The sequence below is a fragment of the Nerophis ophidion genome, linkage group LG27 (genome assembly GCF_033978795.1).
Source record: "Nerophis ophidion isolate RoL-2023_Sa linkage group LG27, RoL_Noph_v1.0, whole genome shotgun sequence".
In the NCBI taxonomy this organism is placed as follows: domain Eukaryota; kingdom Metazoa; phylum Chordata; class Actinopteri; order Syngnathiformes; family Syngnathidae; genus Nerophis; species Nerophis ophidion.
The window spans coordinates 36,353,213-36,368,075 of NC_084637.1; the positions used below are offsets into that span (position 1 = coordinate 36,353,213).

Below are 14,863 nucleotides of genomic sequence, written 5' to 3' on the forward strand. Positions count from 1 at the left end.
CTAAAAAAGGCCTCTACAAAATGTGCAGTTTTATCACACACCACAATGATACTCATAATTGTTGTCTACTGGAACTATGACCATTAATTGAATGTTTAAATGTCAACTATAACCCATCTCCAAAGGCATTTTAAAGAATTTGGCGATACATCCAATCGGCCCCAGTTTTAACAGTTCGGATCCTCTCTTTTAAAAGTGCAAAGTCCCCCTATGTTTTTTTTTGTTCTAATGGCTTGTCTAAATAAGGCAAGGAGACTAGAATAGAAGATTACATCCAATGTAGCAGTTCGGATCCTCTCTTTTTAAAGGGCAAAGTCCTCCCATGTTCTTTTGTTCTAATGCAGGGGTCTTAAACTCAATTTACCTGGGGGCCACTGGATGCAGAAACTGGGTGAGGCTGGGCCGCAAGAAAAGATTTCTTTAAAAAATCTAACATGCACTTTTTAATGAATTCACCTTCTATGAATGGCTTTCCCGCTCTAGCAACATACCTGCCAACCCTCACGATTTTTCTGGGAGACTCCTGAATGTCAGTGCACCTCTCGACAATCTACCGGTGCAACCATTTTCCCGAATATGTCCCAATTTTCACCCGGCCGACATTATCAAGGGCTGCCGTGACTGCACTGCCTTTAACGTCCTCTACATAAGTGGTTCTCAACCTTTTTTCAGTGATGTACCCCCTGTGAACATTTTTTTAATTCAAGTAGCCCCTAATCAGAGCAAAGCATTTTTGGTTTGGAAAAAAAAGAGATGAAGAAGTAAAATACAACACTATGTCATCAGTTTCTGATTCATGAAATTCTACAACAGTGCAAAGTATTGCTCATTTGTGGTGGTCTTTCTTAATCTATTTGGAAAAAAATATGTAAAAATAACTAAAAACTTGTTGAAAAATAAACAAGTAATTCAATTATAAATAAAGTTTTTAACACATAGAAGTAATCATCAACTTAAAGTGCTCTCTTTGGGGATTGTAATAGAGATCCATCTGGATTCTTGAACTTAATTCTAAACATTTCTTCACAAAAAAATAAATCTTTAACATCAATATTTATGGAACATGTCCACACAAAAAATCTGGCTCTCAACACTGAATATTGCATTGTTGTATTTCTTTTTTCACAGGTTATGTACTTACATTCATATTTTGTTGAAGTATTATTCAATAAATATATTTATAAATTATTTTTGAATTGTTGCTATTTTTAGAATATTTAAAAAAAATCTCACGTACCCCTTGGAATACCTTCAAATACCCCCAGGGGTACGCGTACCCCCATTTGAGAACCACTGCACTAGTCAATATGAGATGAAATGAACGAGTGAATGATCATTTCGAGATCCAATTTTGACAACCAATCTCTCACTTTAGAAATATTTCTGAGATGATAAAAACAGTTTTTGGTCAGTTGACGGCCACACCACATGACAGGTTGGACGATACCCAACCCTAGTTGACAGGTCTGCACTTACGATGCCTACGACTTTTGCAGCATGGCTGACTATTAGCTTTGGGGATCTTTTTTACCTCCACTTGTGTAATAATCTTCCAACGGCAGTACTTTGTGTCGTCTCTCTCCTGATTTAATGACATGTGAGCATACCTTGAGACCTCCGATTTCGGGGGGGTGGGGGGCGTGGTCGGGGGTGGGGCGGAGGCGGGGGTGTGGTGTATATTTACAGCCAATTCACCAACTTGAGTATTTCATATATATATGTATATATATATGGATGAAATACTTAACTTTCAGAGAATTCTAGCTATATATATTTATTTTATTATATATATAAATAAAATAAATAGTTTAATTTCAGACGGCACCTATCAAATACACAGTAATAAAAACACAGTTGTTTTACTAACTGTACTGTGCTTGCTGGTTACTAAAAAAAAACACAACAAGACTTACTTTTCACTATTTGAGTAACGTCACTTCCGAGTTTCCAGAAGATGGCGCCAGTATGTGCTTTGCCCTGCCGTCTATCGCTGTCGGCTCTGTTCGTTTTTGTGTTGTTTGCGTCTATTTTGGTCTCTGTCAGCTCACTGCTTGTGTATGACCGCCAAACACCGTTGGATCTTTGACCCTCTCCCACTGATATGATTAACTTCAACGTTGGTTTTTCGACGTCTCAGTCAGCTTTTTCACCTGGCCGGATTCCTGCCTTACTTTCCCGCCTCGTGGCTCCTCTCCCCTGCCACTTGCGGGCTGTGTGTCGGGCCCCACCTGGATTAGCTGCGCCCTTGGACGTGCTGGCCCCCCGCCAGGTTCGGTCTTGTGAACGCAAGATCTTTGACGAACAAAACGTTTATCCTGAAGGATTTCTTCACTTCCCGCGGACTTGACTTCCTCTGTGTGACGGAAGCATGGCTGAGAGCTGGTGAGTCCGCCCCTCTTAAAGGGGAACATTATCACCAAACCTATGCAAGCGTCAATATATACCTTAATGTTGCAGAAAAAAGACCATGTATTTTTTTAACCGATTTCCGAACTTTAAATGGGTGAATTTTGGCAAATTAAACGCCTTTCTGTTTATCGGTCTTTTAGCGATGACGACAGAACGTGACGTCACCGAGGTAATACACCCGCCATTTTAATTTTCACATTACAAACACCGGGTCTCAGCTCTGTTATTTTCCGTTTTTTCGACTATTTTTTGGAACCTTGGAGACATCATGCCTTGTCGATGTGTTGTCGGAGGGTGTAACAACACTAACAGGGAGGGATTCAAGTTGCACCACTGGCAAGAAATCTGCCGCCAGACCCCCATTGAATGTACCAAAGTGTCTTCACATTTGACCGGCGATGCTAAGACAGACATGGCACAGAGATGTATGGATAACCTGCAGATGCATTTGCAACGATTAAGTCAACGAAATCACAAAGGTGAGTTTTGTTGATGTTGTTGACTTATGTGCTAATCAGACATATTTGGTCGCAGCATGACTGCCAGCTAATCGATGCTAACATGCTACGCTAATCGATGCTAACATGCTATTTACGCTAGCTGTATGTACATCTGAAACTAGATACCCACATTCAATGCGAAACAAACACTTACCAATCGACGGATTTAAGTTGCTCCAGGGTCACAAGATGGGAAAGTCCTGATCGTTTGGTCTGCACATTTTACCGGCGATGCTAATAAGGCAGCCATGCTATGGGCCACTTCATTAGGTACACCCATGCTATGGGCCACTTCATTAGGTACACCCATGCTATGGCCGAATAGCGTCAATAGCTATTCGCTCAATAGCTTCAATTTCTTCTTCAATTTCGTTTTCGCTATCTGCCTCCATACTCCGACCATCTGTTTCAATACATGCATAATCTGTTGAATCGCTTAAGCCGCTGAAATCCGAGTCTGAATCCGAGCTAATGTCGCTATATTTTGCTGTGGTAACCGCCATGTTGTTTGTATTGGCAGCCCTGTATAACGTCACAGGGAAATGGATAGTTGCGTCGCAAATAGGGAAAATCAAGAACTTTAAAGCTTTTTTTTAGGGATATTCCGGGAGGTGTAAAATTTTGAAAAAAACTTCGAAAAATACAACAAGCCACTGGGAACTGATTTTTTTTTTTTTTTAACCCTTTTGAAATTGTGATAATGTTCCCCTTTAATTAACTTCTGCTTCCGGAGTGTTCTTACTTTAATTCTCCGCGGTCGTCCGGTTGAAAAGGAGGAGGATTAGCAGTCGTTTTTAAAAATAACTTTAAATGCCGTCAGATCCGCCTGCAATCCTCCTTTTCAAGCTTCGAACTGTGCATGTTTGAGCTGGAGGGGGCGTGGCCTCCAGCTCCAGATGAATTTCGGGAGAAAATTTCTTCCGGGAGGTTTTCGAGAGAGGCGCTGAATTTCGGGAGTCTCCCGGAAAATCCGGGAGGGTTGGCAAGTATGCATGTGATGTTCCTCTTTCTCTCATCAAAGTGAGCAGTGGAATAAAAATCCCCTGCGCTCCCTGAGGCCAGAAATGATATCACAATGACTGTGATGATTGCAAATGTAAAATATCCAAATAGCAGATTGTTTTACCAGGCTCATTGGAGGTGACACCGTGGCGTGTGGGTGCCAATCCGTGGTGTCACAACGATATACCCCCAGAGTGACGCGGGTGTCGCTGACGTGGTAAATATGACTTTACTGTCGCTCATTATGCAGCAGTGAGTGTCACTGCTCATCATGACAGTGTCACTTGTGATGATGAGTCCAGCTGTAGCCTGAAGCTATCTACCGAGAAATAATGTGAGGTGCTCCTAACAAAGCACATCCAGTCAACGTGTGACTTTATTTCTCAATATTTTGACCCAAATAAGATTACACGAGACACAGACAATGGGACTTTTTTGTAAACACCCCAATGACACCGGAGCATTTTGTGCATGAAAACAATAACATGAGTGGCAAGTGTTTATTTCTCTGCATTCTTGTTACCCATCCCCCCAGGCAGTGGAAGAACATAACACTCGTTTTCTCTTGTTTGTTTGCAACATCTGTTTTTAGTGAGCCACAGCAGCGTCTCATCAGCCCAATTCATCACGGCGCCGGGCGGATCTTCCCAGCACAGCAGACTCTTGATGAAGTCAAGTTGCATATTTACTTTCATGTGAGTGTGAATCCCAGCCATTGTCCTGTAACATCATTGATATAATGAGGACAGCCATGTTTTTTTTATGCGTTATCCTTCCTATCCAATGAATATGATACATTTTATGGTCTCTAACCTCGGTAGGTGTTGCGATCCGCTACTTGGATCACCACATATGGTTTATACTTCCAGTTGTTGTATCACTCTGTTGTTCTACACTCTTACTTCCTGTTTAGTCAGTCACCATGGTTGCTCATTGATCCCACCTGCTAATCACGGTTTCTGCACACCTGTCACTTTTTGATTACTCCCCTATTTAAGCCCGTCCCTTTTCATTATTCTTTCTGGGACTCTAATTTGCCTTCGAGCAACATTCACGACTGTCTACTACCCGTATGTATTTTCTCGCTAGCTCTTACGCTAAGCCACTTGATATTCCAGCTTTCATGCTGAATGTTTTTGTTTACTCTTTTGTGTCCTTCGTGCCAAGTATAGTTTTTGTATTTTCTATTCCTAGCTTTCATGCTAGCGCCTTTGGTTTATTTTTGTCTGTTAGCTCCAGTGCTTTTGTTCATAGTCTGTTTTTGTTAAGTTTAATAAATCATTTAAACTTACCGTTGCTGTGTTCATGCCGACGCATCCACGAAGGGACCAATTTGGCATCACTATGCCAACCAGTCGTTACAGTAGGTTGTACAAACCCCGTTTCTATATGAGTTGGGAAATTGTGTTAGATGTAAATACAAACGGAATACAATGATTTGCAAATCATTTTCAACCCATATTCAGTTGAATATGCTACAAAGACAAGATATTTGATGTTCAAACTGATGAACATTTTTATTTTGTGCAAATAATCATTAACTTTAGAATTTTATTGCCAGCAAAATGTGACAAAAAAGTTGGGAAATGTGGCAATAAATACTAATAAAGTTGAGAAATGCTCATCAAACACCTATTTGGAACATCCCACAGGTGTGCAGGCTAATTGGGAAAAGGTGGGTGACATGTTTGGGTATAAAAACAGCTTCCCAAAAAATGCAAGAAAGGATGGGGCGAGGTACACCCCTTTGTCCACAACTGCATGAGCAAATAGTCAAACAGTTTAAGAACAACATTTCTCAAAGTGCAATTGCAAGAAATTTAGGGATTTCAACATCTACGGTCCATAATATCATCAAAAGGTTCAGAGAATCTGGAGAAATCATTCCACGTAAGCGGCATGGCCGAAAGCCAACATTGGATGACCGTGACCTTCGATCCCTCAGACGGCACTGTATCAAAAACTGACATGAATCTCTAAAGGATATCACCACATGGGCTTAGGAACACTTCAGAAAACCACTGTCACTAAATACAGTTCGTCGCTACATCTGTAAGTGCAAGTTAAAGTTCTACTATGCAAAGCGAAAACCATTTATCAACAGCATCCAGAAACACTGCCAGCTTCTCTGGGCCTGAGATCATCTCAGATGGACTGAAGCAAAGTGGAAAAGTGTTCTCTGGTCTGACAAGTCCACATTTCAAAATGTTTTTGGAAATATTCGACATCGTGTCATCCGGACCAAAGGGGAAGCGAACCATCCAGACTGTTATCGACGCAAAGTTCAAAAGCCAGCATCTGTGATGGTATGGGGGTGCATTAGTGCCCAAGGCATGGGTAACTTACACATCTGTGAAGGCACCATTAATGCTGAAAGGTACATACAGGTTTTGTAACAACATATGCTGCCATTTAAGCGCCATCTTTTTCTTGGTAGCCCCTGCTTATTTCAGCAAGACAATGCCAAGCCACATTCAGCACCTGTTACAACAGCGTGGCTTCGTAAAAAAAAGAGTGCGGTACTTTCCTGGCCCGCCTGCAGTCCAGACCTGTCTCCCATCGAAAATGTGTGGCGCATTATGAAGCGTAAAATACGACAGCGGAGACCCCGGACTGTTGAACGACTGAAGCTCTACATAAAACAAGAATGGGAAAGAATTCCACTTTCAAAGCTTCAACAATTAGTTTCCTCAGTTCCCAAACGTTTATTGAGTCTTGTTAAAAGAAAAAGTGATGTCACACAGTGGTGAACATGCCCTTTCCCAACTACTTTGGCACGTGTTGCAGCCATGAATTTCTAAGTTAATTATTATTTGCAAAAAAAAAATAAAGTTTATGAGTTTGAACATCAAATATCTTGTCTTTGTGGTGCATTCAATTGAATATGGGTTGGAAAGGATTTGCAAATCATTGTATTCTGTTTATATTTGCATCTAACACAATTTCCCAACTCATATGGAAACAGGGTTTGTACATTTTCGGGTCTGTAACACACTGTAACCCTGATTTGGTTGTATTCAGTCACGTGACTTTTGAACTAAACCAAGCGGTGGGCCACCAACGACTAGCTGAGTGAGCAGGGGGCCTAGATCTTACCATTAAATGCAGATAAGAGAAAAAAAATCTAACTATGCAATGGAATCCATCCTTATAAGTCAGTGGCCCTCGACCACCGGCTGTGAAACTTGTGCTACCGTGCCAAACAGAAACATTAAGTAATTTATTAACTACCACGTTTTCCTCGACTTAACTTTCGCCTGTCCCACTAGACCGGGGGTCAGCAAACCACGGCTCTCAAGCCGCATGCGGCTCTTTAGTGCCGCCGCAGTGGCTCCCTGGAGCATTTTTTAAAAAAGGACTGAAAATGGAAAAACTTGGGGAGGACATTATTGTTTTGTTTTAGTATGGTTTTTTTTGTTTGAGGACAACCATGACACAAACCTTCCCAATTGTTAGAAAGCCCACTGTTTAATATGTTTGTGTGTATGCTTCACTGATGAGACTATTTGGTGAACATCATTTTGTCGTACTAATTTTGGCAGTTCTTGAACTCGCCATAGTGTAAACTGTGACGCAACAGTTTGTTTATATGTCAAATCTTCCTCTACTTCTTTTTTCTCATTTCGTCCACCAAAAGTTTCATGCTGTGCATGAATGCTCAAAAGCGCGCTTTGTTAATTTTATTGACTTGTTGGCGTGCTAATCAGGCATATTTGGTCAGTGCATACTGCAAGCTAATCAATGCTAACATACTATTTAGGCTAGCTGTATGTACATATTGCATAATTATGCCTTGTAGGTATATTTCACCTCATTTAATATCCTTTACTTTTATCCTATTTGTATATAATGTAGTTTTGCATGTCTCATGACACATTATCTGTATGTAATATTGGCTGCATTTCAGATAGTTGTTTGTGTACCATGCTGTTCCAGACCACAGCAAACATTACCTAGCTTGCCAAAGATTGTAATAAATCCATTAGAAGATGACAGTGTGCCGTTTCCTTTAACTTGGACACACATTTATACCATTAATAACCAGTCATTTCTAAGAGTTATCTCACCTTCTGAGTAGCCTCTAATGTACTAATGGTTTCTAATGTTGTAAAAATGAGTAGAATACATTTTAAATTTCAACATTTCTGTCAACAAAGATTTGCTTCAGCCTGCGACATATTGTTACTTTGATAGTAGGCTAATATAGCTAATAGACACTTTCATCATGTGTTGCCTTCATTATAAGTCTTGTGTATGACTTTTAAAGTCCTTTTGATAGTAGGCTATTATAGCTAATATAAACACTTACATCATGTGTTTTCCTCCATTATAGGAGTTATATAAAACTTTTAAAGTCATTTTGATAGTAGGCCATTATAGCTAATATTGACACTTACATCATGTGTTGCCTTCATTATGGGACTCATATACGCCATTTCAGTTTTTGCAGCTCCAGACAGATTTCTTTTTTGTATTTTCGGTCCAATATGGCTCTTGCAACGTTTTGGGTTGCCGACCCCTGCGCTCGACACTAGAGGTGGGAATCTTTGTCCACCTCACGATTCGATTAGGGTTAGGTTTCAGGAGCGGTAATTCAATTATAAATCGATTATTGATGCATCTTTAATTTAAGTACAGAGTGATTAAAAAAGAATACGCCAAAATAATCAGGCATTTATTCAGTTCTAAAGAATTGTCCATCCATCCATCCATCCATCCATCTTCTTCCGCTTATCCGAGGTCGGGTCGCGGGGGAAACAGCCTAAGCAGGGAAACCCAGACTTCCCTCTCCCCAGCCACTTCGTCTAGCTTTTCCCGGGGGATCCCGAGGCGTTCCCAGGCCAGCCAGGAGACATAGTCTTCTCAACGTGTCCTGGGTCTTCCCCGTGGCCTCCTACCGGTTGGACGTGCCCTAAACACCTCCCTAAGGAGGCGTTCGGGTGGCATCCTGACCAGATGCCCGAACCACCTCATCTGGCTCCTCTTGATGTGAAGGAGCAGTGGCTTTACTTTGAGTTCCTCCCGGATGGCAGAGCTTCTCACCCTATCTCTAAGGGAGAGCCCCGCCGCAAGGCGGAGGAAACTCATTTCGGCCGCTTGTACCCGTGATCTTATCCTTTCGGTCATGACCCAAAGCTCATGACCATAGGTGAGGATGGGAACGTAGATCGACCGGTAAACTGAGAGCTTTGCCTTCCGGCTCAGCTCCTTCTTCACCACAACGGATTGGTGCAACGTCCGCATTACTGAAGACCCCGCACCTGTCGATCTCACGATCCACTCTTCCCTCACTCGCGAACAAGACTCCTAGGTACTTGAACTCCTCCACTTGGGGCAGGGTCTCCTCCCCAACCCGGAGATGGCATTACACCCTTTTCCGGGCGAGAACCATTGACTCGGACTTAGAGGTGCTGATTCTCATTCCGGTCGCTTCACACTCGGCTGCAAACCGATCCAGTGAGAGCTGAAGATCCTGGTCAGATGAAGCCATCAGGACAAGATCTTCTGCAAAAAGCAGAGACCTAATCTTGCGGTCACCAAACCGAAACCCCTCAACGCCTTGACTGCGCGTAGAAATTTTGTCCATAAAAGTTATGAACAGAATCGGTGACAAAGGACAGCCTTGGCGGAGTCTAACCCTCACTGGAAACGTGTCCGACTTACTGCCAGCAATGCGGACCAAGCTCTGACACTGATCATACAGGGAGCAGACTGCCACAATAAGACAGTCCGATACCCCATACTCTCAGAGCACTCCCCACAGGACTTCCCGAGGGACACGGTCGAATGCCTTCTCCAAGTCCACAAAGCACATGTAGACTGGTTGGGCAAACTCCCATGCACCCTCAAGAACCCTGCCGAGAGTATAGAGCTGGTCCACAGTTCCACGACCAGTTCCGCCTGAATCCGAGGTTCGACAATCCGGCATAGCCTCCTCTCCAGTACACCTGAAAAAACCTTATAAGGTTTATTGTAATAAAGATTTGTAATAAACCAAATCAATTGTCATTTGGTACAGGAGTTATCCAAGTTCTATTGTCTTACAATTTCACCGTTGAGTTCATGTTTGTAACGGTATAGGGAAGAAGAAGACGGCATTGAGGCAGGGAAGCTGTTTAGCCTTCGGTGTATTTATTAATACATGTGATGTAAAGTGTGTAGTTAACCAAAAGAGCAGGTGCAAGACTATTTGATTTATTTAAATGGGGAGTGTTACCGGCAAGTGTTGAAGTTGAGTTTGGAGAAGAGCGTGGTGATCCGACAAGGGCGAGGCTGGCTAGGAAGTCTGTGGGCAGGCGAGTGGCCGGGGGGCAGTAAAGAGGCGTCAAAATCCGTTGGCAGGCGAGAGGTCGAGATCTGGGGAAGCAACAAGTGATCCAGGGGAAGTCCGGGGAAACGAGACACACATCTCGTATCGAGGGAACAGAAGGATACTGCGGGGCGAGGGAAAAACTAAAGCCGCTGCTCCTCCACATTGAAAGGAGCCCATCTGGTTCGGGCATCTGGTCAGGGAGGTGTTTCGGGCACATCCGACCGGTATAAGGCTACGGGGAAGACCCAGCACACGTTGGGAAGACGATTTGTCTCCTGCCTGGCCTGGGAACGCCTCCAGATCCCCCGGGAGGAGCTGGATGAAATGGCTGGGGAGAGGGAACTCTGGGCTTCCCTGCTTAGGCTGCTTCCCCCGTTACCCGACCTCAGATGTGAAGTGAAGTGAATTATATTTATATAGCGCTTTTCTCTAGTGACTCAAAGAGCTTTACATAGTGAAACCCAATATCTAAGTTACATTCAAACCAGTGTGGGTGGCACTGGGAGCAGGTGGGTAAAGTGCCTTGTCCAAGGACACAACGGCAGTGACTAGAATGGCGGAAGCGGGAATCGAACCTGCAACCCTCAAGTTGCTGTCACGGCCACTCTACCAACCGAGATAAGCGGAAGAAGATGGATGGATGGATAAAAAGGAAAGATATGTGGGATTTTTGTCTCACATTAGGGCTGTTGATGATGGGCGAAATGTTATTTTAATTTTGGCCCATAAGTCGATTCTTCGGGGGGCGCGAGCTAAACAAAGGACAAGTGAAAGTAAAAAGGGAAGTGAAATTAGAACTGAGTGGAGGAATCAACATTGGTCCAAGCTGCCCGTAATCAAGGTTAAAGATATTCCACTATGAAATGGACTGTGATGACTACGCCCACATCGTGGTCTCATTGCTGAGACTTCCTCCTGGAACCAAGTCTGTCTCCGCCTTCCTCATAATGCAAGTGTTCGCCAGGCAGTGAGAGTGCCAGTACGTATCACAACAAGAGGGTGTTAGAATATGTCTGGACTGTGATTAATATTGTTACCATGGCACCAAAAGCAATAAGCTGTGATAGAGGACTCACAAAGGGAGAAGAAGTATTTCGAAATCAACACGCAGCGGGACGGCAAGGTCACGGCTATCTTGTGCAAGGTCAGGAAAATAAGCCACAAGGTACTTGAGTGAAGCTGCGCCGCAAGCGGCAAATAAAATGGCTCTCCTCCGTCTGTCAGGGGAACCAGAGTTGTGGCTCTATCCCAGGGGTGTCAAACTCCTTTTAATTGAGGGCCACATCGCAGTTATGGGGGCACTGAGAGGGCCGCTTTTAACAATGGGTAATACATGAATATACATGTGGATATATAGAATACATTAACATTGTATTTTTTTAAATAAGCTGCAAAAAAAATATACAATTTTTAAGTTAAAAACTGGCAGCTCAGTCACCAGAATTTTACAGTAAAAGCAGTGTTTTATTACAGCATATAAAAAATGTAATAAATGGAATGGAATGAGGGCTTCACGGTGGCAGAGGGGTTCGTGCGTGTGCCTCACAATACGAAGTTCCTGCAGTCCTGGGTTCAAATCCAGGCTCGGGATCTTTCTGTGTGGAGTTTGCATGTTCTCCCCGTGAATGCGTGGGTTCCCTCCGGGTACTCCGGCTTCCTCCCACTTCCAAAGACATGCACCTGGGGATAGGTTGATTGGCAACATTAAATTGGCCCTAGTGTGTGAATGTGAGTGTGAATGTTGTCTGTCTATCTGTGTTGGCCCTGCGATGAGGGGCGACTTGTCCAGGGTGTACCCCGCCTTCCGCCCGATTGTAGCTGAGATAGGCGCCAGCGCCCCCCGCGACCCCAAAAGGGAATAAGCGGTAGAAAATGGATGGAATGGAATGAAAAAACAATACCACTGTTTTTAGCGGTAAAATTCAACAGAGCTGCCAGTTTTGTTTAGTTTTTACCGAAATATTTTGTTGTTTTAATTTTTTTTTTTTGTTTTTTTAATGTTTTAGTGTCTTTATATATGGAAAAAAAAAAGTACCAAAGTTGTTTTGCGTTGAAAAACTATTGACAATTTTACAGTCTACCATTTGTTGTATAATTTGTTTTGGAATCATAAATCAAGCAGATATTTAAGTGCAGTATTTATCTTTATTTTAACAAAAAAATATTTTTGAAATACATAATATAATTTGATTTTAATAATATTGAATTTTAAAAGACATGCAATTGTATGCAGTACATCAGTTTTAATGTCAAAAGGGAAAGAAAACATATATTTAGTAAGAAAACATTAAGCATTTTATTAACGCATATTATTTCCAGGCTTTTGCGAGCCACTTAATATAATGTGGCAGGCGAGATTTGGCCCCCGTGCCTTGAGTTTAACACCTGTGCTCTATCCAGTCCGGCGGTGTCCAACTGGGAACAGAAAACGCCTAAAATGACTGTTTTCTACAAACCCCGTTTCCATATGAGTTGGGAAGTTGTGTTAGATGTAAATATAAACGGAATACAATGTTTTGCAAATCATTTTCAACCCATATTCAGTTGAATATGCTACAAAGACAACATGTTTGATGTTCAAACTGATAAACTTTTTTTTTATTTTTTTATTAATCATTAACTTTAGAATTTGATGCCAGCAACACGTGACAAAGAAGTTGGGAAAGGTGGCAATAAATACTGATAAAGTTGAGGGAGGCTCATTAAACACTTATTTGGAACATTCCACAGGTGTGCAGGCTAATTGGGAACAGGTGGGTGCCATGATTGGGTATAAAAACAGCTTCCCAAAAAATGCTCAGTCTTTCACAAGAAAAGATGGGGCAAGGTACACCCCTTTGTCCTCAACTGCGTGAGCAAATAGTCAAACAGTTTAAGAACAACGTTTCTCAAATTGCAATTGCAAGAAATTTAGCGATTTCAACATCTACGGTCCATAATATCATCAAAAGGTTCAGAGAATCTGGAGACATCACTCCACGTAAGCGGCGTGGCCGGAAACCAACATTGAATGACCGTGACCTTCAATCCCTCAAACGCCACCGTATCAAAAACCGACATCAACTTCTAAAGGATATCACCACATGGGCTCAGGAACACTTCAGAAAACCACTGTCACTAAATACAGCCCGTCGCTACATCTGTAAGTGCAAGTTAAAGCTCTACTATTCAAAGCGAAAGCCATTTATCAACAACATCCAGAAACGCCGCGGTCTTCTCTGGTCCCGAGATCATCTAAGATGGACTGATACAAAGTGGAAAAGTGTTCTGTGGCCTGACGAGTCCACATTTCAAATTGTTTTTGAAAATATTCAACATTGTTTCATCCGGACCAAAGGGGAAGCTAACCATCCAGACTGTTATCGACGCAAAGTTCAAAAGCCAGCATCTGTGATGGTATGGGGGTGCATTAGTGCCCAAGGCATGGTTAACTTACACATCTGTGAAGGCACCATTAATGCTGAAAGGTACATACAGGTTTTGTAACAACATATGCTGCCATCTCAGCGCCGTCTTTTTCATGGACGCCCCTGCTTATTTCAACAAGACAATCCCAAGCCACATTCAGCACGTGTTACAGCAGCATGGCTTCGTTAAAAAAGAGTGCGGGTACTCTCCTGGCCACCCTGCAGTCCAGACCTGTCTCCCATCGAAAATGTGTGGCCTGTTGTGAAGCGTAAAATACGACAGCGGAGACCCTGGACTGTTGAACGACTGAAGCTCTACATAAAACAAGAATGGGAAAGAATTCCACTTTCGAAGCTTCAACAATTAGTTTCCTCAGTTCCCAAACGTTTACTGAGTGTTGTTAAAAGAAAAGGTGATGTAACACAGTGGTGAACATGCCCTTTCCCAACTACTTTGGCACGTGTTGCAGCCATGAATTTCTAAGTTAATTATCATTTGAAAAAAAAAATTAAGTTTATGAGTTTGAACATCAAATATCTTGTCTTTGTAGTGCATTCAATTGAATATGGGTTTAAGAGGATTTGCAAATCATTGTATTCTGTTTTTGTTTACCTCTAACACAATTTCACAACTCAAATGGTAACAGGTTTTGTATTTATACCGAGTGGAATGGTGCAAGGCAGCAAGAAGAAATATAGGAGGTGGCTTATTCACTTAATCAGACGTGGATGTGTTTACCTTGTTGCCTCCAGCGGGGGACAAAGGAAAGCACTTCCCCGTCGAGGGCAAGTGAATCAGAAAGTGGGCTGCTTGTTTTTTTGCGTCCATTAACTAAAGCTACACAAGTGCTGACGATGGTGGAGTTTTCTATACTAGCCAAGTAGCATCCTTGTCACAATAGCACTGCTTGCCTTCTCTAGCCACGTTTCCACCAGGACAAGAAACGCTAATCGGGTTTGTGTGTGGGCCGGACGTAAATAAATAGTGTAACATTGTTACAGCACTTTGGATGCTCCCTGATGTTGTCAGACCATGTCATGCAGGCAGCGTGCATTCACTGCAGTGACGGTACGGATTCAACTAATAGGCATTAAATGTGAGTCCATATCTATTTTCACGCTTGAATCCAAATACCTGGGAAACGATACCTATATTCAACAGTTACAGTTTTTGGTCGTTTTGTAGTGCGTACACTGCAAAAACTAAAATCTAAGTAAGATTAAATATCTCA

At 42.4% G+C, this 14,863-nt stretch overlaps 1 long non-coding RNA gene across 1 annotated transcript in view; it reads left to right on the forward strand.

Moving 5' to 3' along the window:
- Positions 1 to 14,863, forward strand: part of LOC133544030 (uncharacterized) — a 91,155-nt gene that overhangs the window by 41,341 nt on the left and 34,951 nt on the right. Inside the window, exon 3 of the long non-coding RNA XR_009804573.1 lies at positions 4,504 to 4,606. This is a non-coding gene — a long non-coding RNA (uncharacterized LOC133544030). The remainder of the gene's footprint in view (positions 1 to 4,503; positions 4,607 to 14,863) is intronic.